General features: G+C 40.1%; 1 protein-coding gene across 1 annotated transcript in view; it reads left to right on the forward strand.

Annotated features, from left to right (window-relative positions):
- Positions 1-1,084: 1,084 nt before the first annotated feature.
- LOC118809306 (cadherin-12) overlaps positions 1,085-18,263 on the forward strand; it is a 176,443-nt gene continuing 159,264 nt past the window's right edge. The window contains exon 1 of the mRNA XM_036572469.1: positions 1,085-1,298. The gene's annotated coding sequence lies outside the window, so the exon portion shown is untranslated. The remainder of the gene's footprint in view (positions 1,299-18,263) is intronic.

Genomic DNA, 18,263 nt, shown 5'->3' on the forward strand with positions numbered 1-18,263 from the left:
ATTCAAAGAAATATTTATCCAGTAAAAAAGTAACATGCATTTCTTGCTTTCAAAAAAGAAGTTAAGGTGCTGTGAGCTAGTTGGAAGAGCAAAGGTTTGGTTCCAGACCTCTCCCTGACGCCCCCAGCCATTGCATAGATTTGTTCAAATCCATCACCAGCACACCTGATTAACTTGATGAAGCATTGATCACCCAAGAACTGGACAATACAAATCATCCTGGGCTCCTCTATGAAAAGGATAAAAATGGTTAAACGAACATATTTGTAGACATAAAATCAGTACTTATTATAAATTTAGATTTTTTCAAAGCAAATAAATGCTTACTGACCAGTTAAATGGCTTTTTATATAATTTTCTCAGGTGCCTAAAACTTGTACTATTAATTTACTCCTGTGTCCTGTATACTATTAGATTCTTTCTACAACCTCAACTTACTCAGGTACCCACATATTAACACCACACCCAGCCCATCCTCCCTCTTTTTTTTATTTTTTTTTGGTTGGCATCTGTCAGGGCACCAGCTTGGAAGATCTGCTGCTGGTCCCATGTGGCAGAGCGAGCGGGCCGATTAGAATATCCCCGTGGTGACCGTAGCACACATCACTGCCTCTCTGCGGGAGAGAGAGAGAGAGTGAGTGAGCGAGCGAGCGAGCGAGGAAGGAGGAGTAGAGGGCGGGAACGAGGGCTGAAGTGGTGGTGGGGGGGTTAAGGGGGGGTCCTCTGTCTCTCTAATCTGCCTGATGAAGATCCCTCACTCTGGAGACCTGACAGGGGTCGCACTCACACCAATCACACTCACACACACCACAGACGCCAGTGCAGCGCGCCACAGCACCGTTCAGCAAAGTGCTCTCTCTCCCTCCTCTATCTCTCTCTCTCACTCTCTTATTCTGGCTCTCTGACACAAAACGCTCCCTCTCTTTTGCTCCCCCGCTCGTGTGCTCGCTTCATTCCAAAACCGCAGGAACACACAGTCTCTCTCTCTCGCTCTCTCTCTCTCTCTGATCCCCCTTTTTTTTTCTTCAGCAGTGGCACGCGCCTCAGTTCTCTTTGCTCCGGCGTGTGCGTGCAGTGAGGGATGAGTGCGCGAGCAAGGCAGCAGACAGGAGAAAGAGCAGAGTAGATGAGCGCAAAAGGGGTGCAAAGAGGAGGGAGAAGAGGAAGGTGAAGGGGAAAAGAAGCCGAGAGGTTGAGGAGGACGGACGGATGAAGGAAGAGAGTTTGTGAAGCGCTTGGATTTTACCCGGCTCAAGTCTTTGTGTCTGCTATTCCCTCTGGCAAAGGACTCAATTAAGGTAAGACTGTGTTTTCCTCTCTACAGCTCTGTCCCGTGTTTGTTTGCGCTTCTGCTGATGTGAGCTTTTCCACTGGGGCATGGAACAAGCTTGGGGGGGGGCGACAGAAGAAAGAGAAAAAAAACTAGCCTCCAACTCTTGTAGAAGCTGCTGGGAATTGTTAGGACCTGGTCAAGCCACAGATTTGAGGAGAGTGACCCACAGCAACATCCAGTCACACTCTTCAAGTCTTCACCTTCTTATCTGCCCAGGGCACAGCCTGTAAAGCCTGGGCGCTTTCCTCTACTCCATTCGCACAAGTACACAGTTCAGTGATTAATCCTCGCGTCCTTGAAAGTGGAGGATTTCTTTTCTCTCATGTTGGGAGAGAAATAGAGTGTGTGTGAGTCCAGAGTTAGTCGAGGTAATGTTGCTGATGTATGGTTGTTTTGCTGGGCTGACATTAAAGAATGAGATGAAAGTGCGTTCGATACGGGAATGCAGGAACAGATGGAACGACTGGAATCAGTGGGCTCTGATTACTACTCAGCACCATGGACAGTTCCAATAAGCGCGAATACGTGTGTGCGTCACATTTCCGACTGCCTTTTCACCAAAAAACCCAAAAATACACCCTGAGCATTTACATGTAAAAGTGGATGTGTGCTTTTATTGCATTCATTTTTTGTTTAGCTCATGTTTAATGTGCTACAGTGTGTACACCGCTGCTGGGAGAGTTTGGGGCAGCCGTTTCAAGTGCTTCTGAGCCGCTAAAAAAGGAACACAAATTGCCGAGCGGTGCAGAACACCACAAGTGAATGATCCATGCAAGTTAGTGCTCTCTCTTTGGACCGATGCCATAGAAAAACAACTTTTGGTTCCCTTAAGGACCTTTGAAGGCATGGTTCTTTAGAATCACTCAGGTGAAAGGTTTTTCAGTGGTTCTTCTACAGCATTGCTCCAAAGAACCCTTTTTGGCAACTTTATTGGCTGGTAATACTTCAGAAGTGATGAGACTTGACAGAATGTTGTAAGATGTCAAACATGGTAATGAATGATAATGCAGATAGTGGTGCATTCAGCAAGTTGAAAAGGCTCTGTACTTGCAGATGGCATGAGACATACATTACTGTGCAAAAGTCTTAGCAATCTGAGACAATTATATTTAAAACGCTATAGAATGCTAATATTAGAATGAATACAAATAATATTGCAATAAGTAGTGATTATATGTGTCAGTGAGTTAATTTTACTATTTCCAAACCTCTCCTCTCCTGCTTATTTGTAATGATCATCCAACACCTGGTTTGGCTAATCAATGCTTCATTAAATTATATCAGGAGTGCTGGTGATGGATTTGAACAAATCAATGTGATGGCTGGCAGCATTGAGGTAAAGTCTGGGACTTTGTTCTTCTAGCTCTAAACATATTAACTACTGATTGATACAAATTGTTGCTTTTTACTACATTCACGTTTTTCATTCATGTTTTTTTCTAAAGCTTTTACAAGTGGAAGCACCTTTATTAAAATGTTATTTAAACAATTTGTTTGGGTACCTATGACTTTTGCACAGTACTGTATTTAAAATGCCTTGGTAGAAGAACCACATTTGGTTCACAAATGACTTTTCAATCGATGGTTTCTTAAAAAAAAATCCCATTTTATAGGTTCTTTACTCCAAAGAGCCTTTTTTGGCACCTTGATAATTCAGCAGAGATGAGACTTGACATCAAATTGTTGGGTGTCAAACATTACAGTAAATTTCAATGCATACAGTAGTGCATTCAGCAGAAGAAAGAGTTCTGAATTTACACATGCATGTGAAATATGTGAAGTGCTGCCATAGAAGAACCACTTTTGGGTTCTTAAAGAACTATGCATTTTTTTTTTTTTAACTCAACTGAACCACTCAGTCAGAAGGTTCTTCAGGGAAAAGTGGTTCTTCTATAGCATTACTTCAAGGAACCTCTTTTGGCCCATTTATTTTTAAGAGTGAGATGAGACTCAATATCATGATATAAGATATCAAGCATGACAGTGAATTTGAAGGCAAAACATGGTGCATTCAGCAAAGAAGAACTCTGTGACAGTGGCCACAAAAAGTATTTGGACAATTTAACTTTTAAAAATTCTGATGACAATCTTTAGGTTACTTTACAAAATGTTTAAGAAAATGTTTGTTTTTGTTTTTGGGGAAAAAACACTTTAGGAACAACATCAAGCTGATAGTGGACTCTTTGCATCGAGAAAGCCTGGAGAAGAGTGCAAATGTCAAAATCTGGAGCTGTTTTTCTTACAATGCTGTCGGTGACCTTGTGTTCATTGATGGGATCATGAACTCCAAAGTGTACAGATGCATTTTGGAGGAAAATTTGCAGAAGTCTTCTCAAACAGTAACAATCTACAAATCAGCAGCTGCTTGTTGAAAAAATACTATGCCACTACAGTCTTGGAATGTTTTGTTTGAAGGGCCCTACTGTTTTCTTTTTTATTTTTTTCACTTATGATGTTCATGTGGTTTTATATACTAAAAACTGTCAATTTTCCTTGACTACTTTTCAGCGTCTTTTTATCCCTTAGAATTAAACAGGCTGCTTTAGTGGCCTTTAAGACCAATACATGTAAATGATCTGTGTTCTGATTGGCTATCTTGTATTGCACCTTGGTCAAAAATCACTCTGAGCTGAAACACTCTTTACAAACTTATGTAAATAGGTGGGGCTGAATTGCTGCAGGAAGAATAGATGGCTAAATGTAAATGCATTGTATTTTGTGACATCACAAAAACAATGAATTTTAAATGGGTTGTTTTTGCAGCTTGGTTTCTATATACAGACCGAATGGACTGGCGAGTGACACTTTAACAATGTTTACATACAACAGTGAGGGAAATTCAGATATAGACACAGGCCCTGTAAACTAAATACCACTTGGTTTGATATGTTGTTTCCTAACACAGTCAACTTAATACATTTTTAAGCATGGCATAAGTACCCGAATCCTTTTTTGCTGCTGCTGTTTGTAAAGTGCTACTACTGAAGAATCACTTTTGGTTCCCTAAACAACATTTCAAATGGCAGTTAAATTGAAACCCCTCGGCTGAAAGGTTATTTAGAGAAAAGTGGTTCTTCTATAGCATTGTGCCAAAAAGCCCATTTTGGAGCCTTTATTTTAGGGAGAGTACGGATGGTAATACATATTCAACAGAGACGAGTCTTGACATCGTGTTACAAGATGTCAGACATGACAATGAAATTCAGTGTAGACAGCGGTGCATTCAGCAAGAAGAACAGGCTCTGAATTTGCACATGCATGTGACAAGATCTATGTAGTTGGTGAGTAAGTGAGTGAGTGATTGACTGAGACAAGCAGACAAAAACAGAAAAAGAGAGAGTTTGAGGGCGTATGTGTCCCACTGAGAGACTGGCCTTGTCGAGTCAGAGTGGACTCGTGTTTACACACAAATTAATATAACCTCGCAAAGATTAAGCGCTTTGTGTCATCTGAGAGGGATTAGACCACGCTAACGTTTTCTCATTTGCAGGGAGATGTTACACACATGCATGCTCGTGCATACACACACACACACATACAAGTGAAGCAAAGTAGGATCACATATGCCTTGTTCTGTTCCCCAGTGTGCTAGCAAGGCAGATGCTACTGCTCTTAGCTAGATAAGCCACGCGAGTGAGATATACGAATTCTGACTGAGAATTCACAACGTGATGCCTTTTATAGCTGCCAGAGGGTAAAAAAAACAACTTCCCATGATTCCAAGGCAGGACTAATATCAATTCGTTGCCATGCAGGTACACGTTGACTGACTGTCCTCAAACTAAAAACAGATGCCTACAGATCGACAACGATAAAAAAGATTTTAGAATGTAAACAAAAGCTCCCATACTGCATACAGTCCTGCGGGAGACAACAAAACGCATGCAAAACAGCACAGGCGCTCTAGGATTGTGCCGTTTCAGCAGAACTATTTCAGTGAACAAATAGTCAACATGCTAAAGGTGTGGTTCTGTATGATTCTATACATAAAAAAGGAAAGGCAATGTGATGTATGCTGTGATATATGGAGTGCCTGCATCAAATTGAAGGAGATAGGGTATTAGCCAGCCTACCAAGGTCCCAGGGAAGGAGCCTTGGATTGACTTTAATACAGTATGAAAGACTTTAGTAAAGTTGCAGAGAGAACTAGGAGTACAACACTATTAAGTGAGACCAAATTTAGAAACGTGATGTTGGCAAGTCTGCCCTGGAGAGAACAATTTTATATTCATTGTTTTCTTTCTTTTTCCTTTTCTCCTTCCCTCTGTATGCATCTGGTATAAGTATTTTTGCTGGTGATCCTACAGATCATCAGAATCAGCACTCCTAGACTGAAGTAATGTAACAATAGACTGAACATTGAGATTAATGCATCTCTTGAAATATATGCAATATAGTGTGAGATCGCGAGAAGCAGAAAGTGCAGAGAACTTTGTACTTTACACTGAATATGCTCAGATCACACATTTTTGTTGATGTTCTAAGTGAGAATAAGTACACACCTCCCTACAGAGAACACACATCTGCTTATTTTAAAGCATAATTACTAACATAAAACGGCCTGTATAAGTTGTTGTTTAATTTTTTTCTAATATGTTATGCTCAGCAAATAATAGAAATTCAGTGTTGAAATTTACAGAAAAAAATGTCATATTTAAGCTTGTTCCCTGTAGAGAAACTAAGAATCTAACTTATTTTCAATTAGAAAATACTTAATTATTTGACCAGGAGTCTTCCATACAACATATACACACATGTGCCGTCTCAAATGGATAGCAAGAACACAATATCTCTGTTCATCTCTGGTCTGCCAAATAAGAGCTATATTCCCAGGAGTGACTGTAGAAGCAGAACATACACAAACCCTAATGAGAAGAAGCCCTCTTTTGACCACTGGGGCACACATGACAAATGGATCAAAAAAAAGGGGGGGGAGAAAATGAAGGAGACCAAAAAAAGAAAAAAAAGTTCTCTGATTTTCCTGCTGAGTTCTCTGATGACTAATCAGCTGAAAGCAGATGGGAGCTGTGAGACACAGGAGGATCAGGAGTACAAGGTTTGGCAGTCAGTATCCTTTCTTTTACTGTCTGCTCCTTTTCTCCTGGTGCCTGTATCCCCTTCTTCCCCTCATCAAAATTCATTTGGAACATCTAAGGCAGAGAGATCACATTATACAGGAGGATCTATGGTTTATGGGGGCTAGTATCAGACGGACATATAAGTGGACTGTAGCTTTATGTCCCCAGCACACCATATACACCAGTGGTCCACAAATAAGCGCACAAGGCCATTTTGGTGCCCGTATCATGCTTGTCATGCCTGCAGATTCTGGTCCAAAGTCAATTTATTTTTATTATATATATTTTTTTTATTAAATTAAATTTGATAAATGACATATAATAACAAATATTGCTAGCTAGATTAAATGAAAACAAACAGTGGAACCCAAAATATTTCCATGGCAAGGTATGTTGTCCTTAAGAGTCTCAAGGTTGCAGCTTTTGGTGTAGATAGAAAACTGGCGCCAAGTTCACCTAGTTAGTTATAGTAGTTGTAAATGATAGTCTACAGTGCTAAGTAAAAGCAACATGCTGTAAGGGAGAGGGGCTGGAGGGGTCCTGGGCCTTGCATAAGGGTAAAGGGCCCCTTTAAGAGAGACAAGACTGAACTTGAGCGGTCTCGTAATTTCCTTGAGTAAAATGTGAATTTTCTGACAAAATCAATGTCTTCACATGAGTTGACTTGCAAATTCACCCAGTCTGAATTCATAAAAGTACTGCACAATTTTGTGCAGCTGCATCACTCCAGTTCAAAACTGAAGGAGCTCGAGCGCATATCAAACCGCTGAGAAACTTTAGATACCAGTGACTTTATGTTAGCAGCAGCCATGAAGATACAGAGAAAATAAATACTGTTAGCAGCCACAACATAAGCCAACAAATGTGTGTGCGCTAGGGTTTTCATTTTAGCATGTTCGAGAACATGTAATGGGTAACATTTATTTAGCCTAGCCTACACGTGTTTTTGCACGATAACTAACATGTGACCAGAATTTTGCCATTTGTCTGGCAAACTGAATTGTAATTTGGTTTTGCTTTTTATGAGACCCACCAAACTTGCCTGTTGGTGACATTTTTTTTTTTTTACTAGCTAAGTAATACACATGTTAAGTTTATACGAGAGACAAAAAAAGACTAGTCTGTAAAGTTGGCTGAGATACCATTGGCATTTGTTTGTTTATCTAGCATTACTATCTTTCTCTGTGTAAATTTCAAGCTACATTATCATCTACTGTTGCTTTCTGCGGTTCTGAGGTCTGAGTTTAGTTTAATGTGGTTATGGCAAAAGTGTCATACTGCCTTGTGCAGAGAAAATGAGCAGTGCTGAAAGTCACAAAGCATCACCATATGTCAGTGCTGAATTTCAGCACTGGTGTGTGCACCTTCATTAACAACAATGATAGCGATTTTTTTTCAAAATTGCGTACGGTCTGCCATTTCCATAAGTGTAAAAATAATTTATATTCATACAGATGTGAAGGTAAAAGACTCCCACCAAGTAAGATTCGTTAAAAAATACAGGACACACCTCACAAAAACATATTGTGAAAATAATATGCATCAATATATTGTCAAACTTTCCACCAGGGCACCCCCCAAAAACTCTGCTACAATTTAAACCCTGGGCTTATTATATCCTAAAGCTTATTAATTATTAACTACTTAGAAAGCAAAGCAAATTGGCTAAGTTCTGGAAGCTTAGAGTTCAAAGGGTTCATTATAAAAAAGGCTTTACCTGCCAGACAAGATTGAGGCTATGGTTGCTGTAAAAATATTGTGCAGACCCCTGTTCCACATCATTTCTTCATGTATTCAAAGCCCAGATCAGACCATTATGATACAGTGCTCTGATATGTCCTGTTTTCATCCTTTGTGCCCCCCCCCACCCCATTCTGACAGTCCTAAGCATCTGCCCTTTCTTTCGGAATCCCCACTCTCTGCTTCTTATTCAGTGGAAAAAGTTCAGCCGCTTATCGGCGGTGCACACTAAGGCACTTTCAGTGTGCGGACAGTGGCTGAATAAGCGCTCGGTCAGGGGAGATGTTCCCGAATGGCAATGCGGCAGTGATGAAGCTCTATGGCCTTGAATGGGCAGATGAATGGGGAGAGTGCTACAGTAGTGGGAAATCCACTGTAGTCTATCTGCTGTGGGGCAGATCCTTAGTAATCCTGTGGATTTATTGTGTAACTGACTATCACCTGTCACTAGCACGGAGAATGGAGAGGATATGGCTGTACACAGACAGTGATGAAGCTGTGAGTGTGCGAGAACAGGCACAATGAGCTCTTCTAAGGCCACAGAGTCCACTGGCCTGAAGTGCATGGGTGCAGTGAGCAGATCACTGTCACTTCCTCACCTTGTGTGTGTATCATTACCCGGCTAACCCCCACCCCACCCCCCCTCTTCCTCACAGCCTCGCCACTCTGTCTTTTTCCTCTTCACGTTAGGCTTCCCGACCTCTAATTCTTCCTGGCTGCAGGCTGTAATCGGGCTTTATCTCGTTTCGTTCACCTGCCTCTCCCTCTTTCAATCACTGCGTTCTTTTTCTACTTCCTCAGCCCGGCCTCCGCCTCCTCCTCCTCTCTCCAGGCCTATGTAATTTTAATGGCAGGATAGAGTGGCTCTGTCTCTGACTCATGTAATGCTGATGGCTTTTGGAAGCTAACTGTTGAAGTGTGGGTGGGTGTGTGTGAGATATATGTGTAAGTGATGTACAGTATGTGTGTGTGATGTATGCATCTGTGTGTATGAGCTACAGTACTGTGCAAAGGTCAGAGAGCACTCTTTATTTATTTAGTACAAGTTATTCATTTTTTTCAGGAGATATTAAATAATGACATATGAGATTTCAAAATAAAAGTATCTCCAAAACAGTAACTTTACAGGAGAAGATAAAAACTTTCTTTACTTTTAATGTAAGTCTGTTTATTTAGATACTTTTCTAAGTAATCTCAGATAATTTCTATTAGTCCATTCATCATGAAATATTGACATGATGTAAAGGACAGATGCTGCATTCAAATGATAAATATAAATAAATAGGCCTTTTTTTTATCAACAGTGATAATAAAAAGGGAACATAAAAGGAAAATAAGCAGAAAAAATAAGTTGAAACAATATTACAAGATATAGAGAAAGGGTGACTAATCACCATGCAAGACCTGGCAGACCACCAAAGCTGTTACCATCAAATATACAAGACTAAATATAGGGATAGTGGGAAAGTCCACTGTTTTTAAAAAAATTGTTTAATTTAGTTCAGTTGAGATGTAAACAAAGTCATTTAAAGTTGTTTAATGTAAAATGGTTCATTGTTTCCTCTGGGTACTATTTTGCATGTACCTCTAACTTTTAAAATATATATGTTTTATGCCAAAATATTAGCTCAAAACTATCATAAAATAATGGCTTGTGCATCAGAAAGCATATTCATAACCATTTTATGCTATGACTTTCTGCGCGTGAGCTTTTAGAGCCACTAAAAAATAGAGACATCTGGTTCCTAATAGCACCACTGTAAATTCTGACTCAGTACATTTCTCTACAAAAGAGATTTTTACAACAGACAACGCTATGAGATTACTTGGATCGTGGGAAGCAGAAAATGCAACCAACAGATCTTTGGATGTGTGGAACAATATTCTTGTATGTTTCTTTGGAAAACTGAAAGTAAGTCTCTTGAAAAGAACGGAAGCTGAAATAAAGGCAAAGAGTGGACATACTGAATACTGAACACAAATATATTTTTCAAATTGTTGATGTTTTGGTATAATTTTCTGTTAAATATGTTTTCAGCTATTTTTTCCTCCATTGCTGAAAAATAATCTTTGTTTGACTGGAAATTTAATAAGTGAAGGGTGCTCTGAGAGCACTTCATACACATATGTTGCACAGTGTATGTATGTGTGTGATATGTCTGTGTATTTTTGTATATGTGTGTGTTATATGGACGCATTTAAGAATCCATTATCATCATCAGCTTGGGTATCTTGACATCTAACTGTTGATGTGTGAGGGATATGTATGCATTTAAGGAGCCATTATCATTATGCTGCTGGCTGAAGGATGCTAACTGATCACTAATCCGGATATGGCAGCTATCAACACTCACTCTGCCACAGCGCAGGCCCCGGCCTGAAGCCAATCAATAGCCCAGATTATTTGGAGCACTGCGACTCTCTTCACCTTGGGCTATTTTAAAGAGTTTAAAATCACAATAAAGAGACTCACCTGTGCACTGTTTATCTCTGAATGAGCCTTACTCATCTGTGAGGATGTTTGTGGAGGATTAAGCAGTGTTGGGATGTACCAGAACGCAAGTTTTGGGAAAACATACTCAGAATACAGAAATTAAGTATTTGTATTTAGTGCAAGTTACATTTTGTACAGACTGTATTCAAAATGCAGTTACTTTTAAATTATAATTTTAAAAATAAATATTTTAGAATACTTTCCCACTATTAGTGCTTGTTTCTTAACGACTTTACAATCAGCGCACAGTGTATTAAGTTCCTGCTAAAGCCTGAGTAGACTGATAAACCAATATGATGATCAGTTATTAAGGTCAATATTACTCATTTTTTGAGAGATGATAGAACTTCATGAGTAATAAGCTTAGCATTGGTGCTGTACTGGATTTGTGCATGCATCACATACATGTTATAACTGCAAATCACATAGCTGCCCACTTTATAGTCAAGTTCAACAGATTTTATTATTGTGATAAGGCAAATTATTTGCTTAGCTCATGAGATGGTGGATTATGGAGGCGATGAGAGCCAAAAAAATGTTGAGTGAACAAGTGAATTTTTCATGAAACCTATTAAAAGAAGCATGTTATGGTGAAAACTGCCACCAATAACAGCAAGGAACAGTGTGAATTAAATAAAAATTACAACAGCAGTTTTCCCCATATGCAATCTAAATGTGTTCTGAATAAGTTACTTTTCATGTATTGTAATGGAATACATTACTGAATACATGTAGGACAGTGTATTCAGTATTCAGCCATCGCTATTAAAAATTAAAAATATTCTGCCCAACCCTGGAAATGAGTAATGTGCAAACAGTGTAAAGTGTTTTATATATATATATATATATATATATATATATAAATAATGTGTGTGTGTGTGATATATGTGTTTGTAGCCATTGAATGGTGCTCATGATAAGAACACAGCACGTACACAACTCCCCACGCCTCAGTCTTCTCATCAGCCTCTTGCTCTTCTTTCATTTACTCGTTCCACATTGTTCTTTCACTGTGCTGCAGTGCTCACTCATGCTTCCCTTAACCCTTACTGCTCTATTGCCTCTCTCTCTCTCTCTCATTCTGTGACAATCAGCAGAAGGGAGCCTAAACATCTCAAATTAAAGTCTGGCTGTGATGGATGTTCTCCTATCTGAGAGAGATATTGCACCTGTTTCCCCCTGAATGATAGCCACTTCTCCCCATCATTTATATTGATTTGTCTCCATTTTCACTCTCTGCTTGCTTTTGGCAGCTCTGTACATGTGCTAACACACACACACACACACACACATAAGCACAAAACAGACATGCACATGCTTGTATTTCTATCTTCGTGGAGCTTCTATTTTCATTGGCTTCTGTATGACACCAGCATCCTTCAGTTCTGATCCTGGAGGTCCAGTGTCCAGCACGATTTGGTGATTTTCCTACACAAAGACACCCATTAAAGACGGCAAATAAAAGATGAGTGGAGGTAAGTGTGTTTGAACAGGGAAATCACCAAACAGTGCTGGACACCAGCCCTCCAGGACCAGAAATGAACCCTGGTGTACACTCTTAATAAAAAAGCGTGCTAAAAAGGACTCTTTAGAGTGATGCCATTTTTCCCAATTCAAATTTCATTGTGTATGTGCATCCAATAATAAAGGCAGCATTGGTTCTATAAGGGCTTATAGTTCTTGGTGCTCTTTGGTGCTAAAAAGCGTTCCTAGACTTGTAACAATAGAGCAGCCCTCACTTTTTTATTGGTGTTGAATAGACTTAAGCTAACTGATGAGAGTATCATGAACCACTGATATTTTCCATTCATCATGATCGTCAATCAGGTTGGATGATTTAAATGCCAGAAAACAAGTTTTCTATGCATTTAAAATGAACTAATGATATATTTCTGTTGATTTGTTTTCTTTTAATGTGTAGTCTGTGTCCTGAACCTTTGATATGTTATCTGGCTTTAGAATGTTCTGCAGCAGTGGGTGGAAGCACTTTTTTGTTTGTTTGTTTTGTTTTTTAATCGTAGTCAAGCTTGTTTAACAGATGAAGCTGTGCTGCAGCCTCCCACACAAAGAACGCCTTCCCTCACAAGCCATGAATGAGGGCTAAATGGTTTTGACGTCTGATTATATCAAAGTTATTGAAAATAAAAAAGACAAACCATACTATTATTAATAGCATGATAATATATATGCATGCTAAAAACATGCCTGCCTGTCATCACCAACCAACACCTCCATGACTCTATCGTCAATCAGCAGTGGCTACTAACAGGGGCACTAACAGAAGATCACACAAGCGTAATGTAGAATTTTTATAAATTGTTCTTCAAAGAACCATTTACAAGAGGCTGTCCAGCACAGAGAAGAAAGCAGGCAATGAACCATTTAAGCATTCAAATGGTCCTTTGAGTTTTCTTGGTTCTCTAGACAACTACTGCCTTTACTAAAGAGCCCTCGAAGAACACCTTTTTTAAGGGTGTGGTAGCACACAGAAAGCTCCAATTACACATGCTGGTACATGGGGGCAGACTGAAAAAAAGCTAAAGGAGACAAAAGACATCAGGTATGTCCAGGTAAAAGGACCCCCACATAATGTATTAGGTCTTCACCAAAGATTTTTCATAGAATTGTACATTCAAGCCAAGAACTGTTAAGGAACCTTTATTTTTAGGACTGTAGCCAAATGTTACCAATCCAACTAACCCAAGCTTAACATTAACCTCAAGAACCAAAAGCACATCTTTTGGCTCCTTTACTTTTTCCACAAAGACTAAAGAACATGAACAGAAAGAAGACATTGGTAAAAATGAACAGAGGAAAAAAAAGAATGAGAGTAGCAAAAGAGTGAAGACAATCCACTCTCTTCCTCTAATGGTTTTACTGTGTTCTTTAAAGTGCTGCTCTGTTTAACTCTATGCTGCTGTATGTGCCTCACGCTGTTGTCCATTCCCACACTTCCACTGGAACTCCCTCCATGTCCTTTAGTAGGGAACTCCCCACCCACATACACTCACACAGCTGCTGTACTGTCATAAATGCTGTAATGCACCCTAACACTCCCTCTGAATCCTGCTCTGCGTTTTTAGTGCAAAAGACTTCAATATAACACAATCGCATTGCAAAACGAGTCCCATTTCTTGGAAACTGCATGAGGCGTAATTGTCCTGTTTTTTAGAAAGGGTGTGTGACAGGCTGCATTTAGCGGAACTGGATGTGCGGGGAGCCACAGGGGGAGCGGCTTTTGAATACATTCATGACTTTCTGCTGGGAAGGAGAGTGAGAGCCGTGTCAGTCCTCGACGGCAACGGCCGCACTCACACACTCACCCAGGGCCATGCATTATCAACCAGTGCACAAGTCAACAGCAGGGGCTTTACACTCACACACACACACGGCTGTGCGCTGTTCATAGAATGTGCGTGGGGTGTGTTTCTGTGCTCACTTACATGTATCCAAAAAAGCTGAGCCTTTGTTTTTGTGCGTTTATGTGCGTCAGGGCCTGACTAATGTAATGATTGACAAATGAAAATCGGCCAATATTAAAAGGGAATTCCATCAATTTTTCAACATTTCTGCCTAATTCTCACTGAGCTGCAAACAAAGTATTTCAGAGAGGTCTGATGTGAAATGGTACATTGTACATTTCCCTGCAATGCCCTGCATGTATCCTTCCATCATGAATGGGTTTCAAAATTGATTTTATTTACATTCCAATGGGTCCTCACCCATGAGTTTAGGATACGCTTATTCATCATTGAATGAGACGTCACCACCATGGAGGGTGTGCGATCGGCCCAAGGTTATCTAGAGTCAATGTGAGAGCTTATTAATGCATTTTAACATTAAAAGGGGTCAAAACGAAAATATAACTATCACTGTATCTGTTGTAAACATGCCTAAGAGTCTCAGTTTAAAGATGAGGAAAACCACCTCATAATAATGCATCTTGCAAGTAACTGTAGAAAAACATCTGTATCTTATTGTATCTTCATCCTGTATCTTATTGCAACTGTCTAATTGTGGTAACTGGCTCAAAATCATTACTACAATGGAGAGAATAAATTAATTAAATGACAGAAATGACTCATTAGATAAGGAGAACAACAAGCTAAAAGAGTTTGCAAGGTAGCTACCTGGCTATTTATCAAATCAAATCAAATTTATTTGTATAGCGCTTTTTACAACTGATGTTGTCACAAAGCAGCTTCACAGAAATCCGTTTAGAACAAAGTTTCAACATGAAATGTAAATCCTCCAGGTGAGCAAGCCAGGGGCGACAGTGGCAAGGAAAAACTCCCTCAGTTGAGGAAGAAACCTTGGGAGGAACCAAGGCTCACATGGGGGGACCCATCCTCCTCTGGTCAAACTACGTACAAAATTATTATTCTACTAATATTAATAGTAGTAGTAGTAATAGTTAGGAGGTAGTAATAGTTAGGAGACTTCAGTGTAGAGTGGGCAGCCAGTCCAAGGCAGGTGGCGGTGACTGGGTTGTGGGTAACTGGTCTGAAGCGGGTAGCCGGAGAGCTCTACAAACAATCATCCAGCAGTGTCCAGCTGGACAGGTGGGCAGTCGTTTACTCGGAAGAAAGGTAGGGAAATGGAGTTAGTTTAGTTAATTTAGGTATCTTACCTCAATTTGGCTTCTGTCCTCTGACTGAGAGGGTAAAATGTGTGCTACATAAAGATACAGTGATATAAAGACATGCAAGATTTATACTTACGCTAGCTTGGTTGCATTTATTAGACTGTAGATCAGTGGCTAGGCTAGCAGTCAGGATGGGTTGAGCAGCACAGGGATTCTCAAATGTCATATGACATACCAGTGAAATGTATGCTGGGTAGTGTAACGTGAGAACACTGATGAACAAAAACATGAAAACAATATTAAACTGTTCTGCTAAACTGATGAGACAATGTTGGCCTACAGAATTCTGTAGAACATGTGAAAGACCATTAAATAGGAGTTTTAGGCCAGAACAGACCTTTAGGAGATTAATTATAAATGGCTTGTTTTACATTTAAATAATTTAAAAAGCTATGAGTTCTTACTGTTTATTTGACTTTAAGAAATTTAAGTTTATTTGACTTTGAATTGTCAACCATATTTGACCAAGCACTGTTTAACTAAAGCTATTGGAATCTAATTTTTTTTGAACATTCAAAATTATATTGTCTATATTAGTGGTTTTCAAAATTTTTAGCAGCTTAACATCAGTATCAGTATCATTGACAAACTTTTCATATCGGTCAGGCCTCAGTGTGTGTGTATGTTTATGTGTAGTAGTGTTTTAGACTGCCTTTATTGGCCTGGGTGCATGTCGTACCAAGAAACTGACCCTACATCAATCTCAGCATGACCCCTGTTGTCAGATTTGATGACATGGAGACCATACTAGGTATGTCCACCCTGTGTGTGTGTGTGTGTGTGTGTGCACCTCACCCATAAGACATCCAGCCACCAGACAAATTCGCCTACACAAGCTCTTTTGACTACAGAATGTCCTTTTGGACAGACAGCTATCATTACATTTAAAGTGGCTTCCCGTACTGGCTGCATTCATCAGTACTGCAGCAGCAGCAGCAGACAGGGCTATAAGGACTCCCCAGGGGAATACATGAGGAGGCCTGCAGAAACGATGGCCTCCTCCAGGGCTCTCTAACCTTAAACATAACCCAGCCAGCCCCCATTGGCACCAGGGAACAGATTTGCTGTCAGCCAGGTGAATGACTATTAGTTTACGGACACTGTGGGGGAGAGAGAGAGAGAGAGAGAGAGGGGGAGGGAGGGAGGACAAGAGAGGAGTCTAATGGCTCCCTGAGATGGGCTCCGGGTCTGAGCTTTTCATTTCCTTTCTGCTGGTCCACTCTCGCTCACTCAGTCTCTCTCTCCTTCTCCCTCATACACAGTCTGCTTCTCGTTTCTACTCTGCTCTACAACTCTGACACTCCCACATATACACATGTGCAAAGTTTTCTCTTCATTTTTATGAAAGTTGCAGAACGGCAGATGGAGAGCAGGTAGAAGAAAAGCTGGACTATAAGCAAAAAGAATTTACTGAATTTAATGTTAATAAAGCAGGAGAATGTAAACGTATATGGACCAAAATGTAGGAGGTGCACAATCTGCTGGAAGTAAGATGTCAATACTGTTTGTTTTGTGTCACTGATTGATTAGGACACTTAGCTAGTTAGCTAAGCAGGCCCAATCCCATTTCACCCCTTGCCCCTAACACTTAGCCCTTAGCCCTCCTTTTTGCGCATTCACATCTAGGGGTAGAGTGTCCCAATTTTTGTTGAGATAGAGGGGTAGGACGAAGTTTTAAGGCTTCATGGCCCTCCAAACTGAGGTTTTTCAGAGGCACACTCCAAATGGAGTGTTATGACAAGAAAAACCGGCGAGATGGCTGCACGAGTAACCAAAGAAAACCACAAATGTGAGTATTTTCTCTGTTAAAAATTTGGGATAACTATTGTATTGTCTTAGTTTAATGTTGTTTCAATGGATTACGATCCTGAAGTCAGCTATTTGCCAGCTTCTTGTTGGAAATTTGCCGTTCCACCTTAAATAGTCCAGCAGTACTGACGCCTGAAGTGCCAGATTGCTCCATTTAAGGTGGAACGGGAAAATTCAAACAAGAAGCTGGCAAATAAGAATTAGGGGTGGGTGATAATAAATAATTATTGCATCTCTCTCCTCTTTGAAGGCATATGATGCCCTAAATTTAACTAAAGACCAGCAGTGAGGTTGCTTAACTTTACCCTCCTGTGCTATCACTGCAGACTGGCAGGGTCACCTACAGAGCACCGCTAGTAGCCTGTTAATGAACTAATGTTCTTTTTTTAATTGAGGGTTGCCCCATTTCATAAGGGAAGATTTCAACCCCTACCCACTGTAAGTCCATTCCAAGGGGTAAGGTGACACTCGAAAACAAGGGGTAGGGGTAAAAATAAGATATGGGATAGGGCCTTAGCAGGTACAAGTTAGCAGATACAACCAACCTTCCCAACACCAGTGTATAATGCTATTTTAACTATGTTATTTAGATTACTGACGTTAAATGTGTGGATGAAACATAACATGTTATACACTCTATTAGATAAATGTCCCAAACCAGAGCTTGACAGCTCTGGCAATAAAGCAGCTATTTCCTCATAGGTCTGTGGTTTGTTTACATCTTGGCATTCCCTGTGTAGACATCCTGAAGCCTCAGGCACTCTGTCAATAGTTCCATGTCTGATGTCTCTCGTATTAAGATGGCATTTTGCATTTGGCACCTACTAGCAAATAATAAGATGACACTCACTGAGTGTTTTTGCCAACACACACCACTTTGTTTCACACAGGTCTGTTTTTGTTGTAATGCTGTTTTGAACATAGACTGCCCTCACACATCATACAAAGTCAGCAGTCTATTAGTGGTCATTTTGCATGTCTGTTAAATGGCCCCTTACTGTCTAAGTATTTGGCTCCTGGCCATACTGCGCAAGGAAACCGACCAAACTCTTTGACAGTAGGCAGAAATCTGGCTTGTGACATTGCAGTTGGCAATCAGGCAACTTATTTCTATAAGAGCAAATAAACAATGTTATTGTCTTTGCTATCTGTTGCTTTCAAAAT

The sequence above is a fragment of the Colossoma macropomum genome, unplaced genomic scaffold (assembly GCF_904425465.1).
Source record: "Colossoma macropomum unplaced genomic scaffold, Colossoma_macropomum, whole genome shotgun sequence".
In the NCBI taxonomy this organism is placed as follows: Eukaryota; Metazoa; Chordata; class Actinopteri; order Characiformes; family Serrasalmidae; genus Colossoma; species Colossoma macropomum.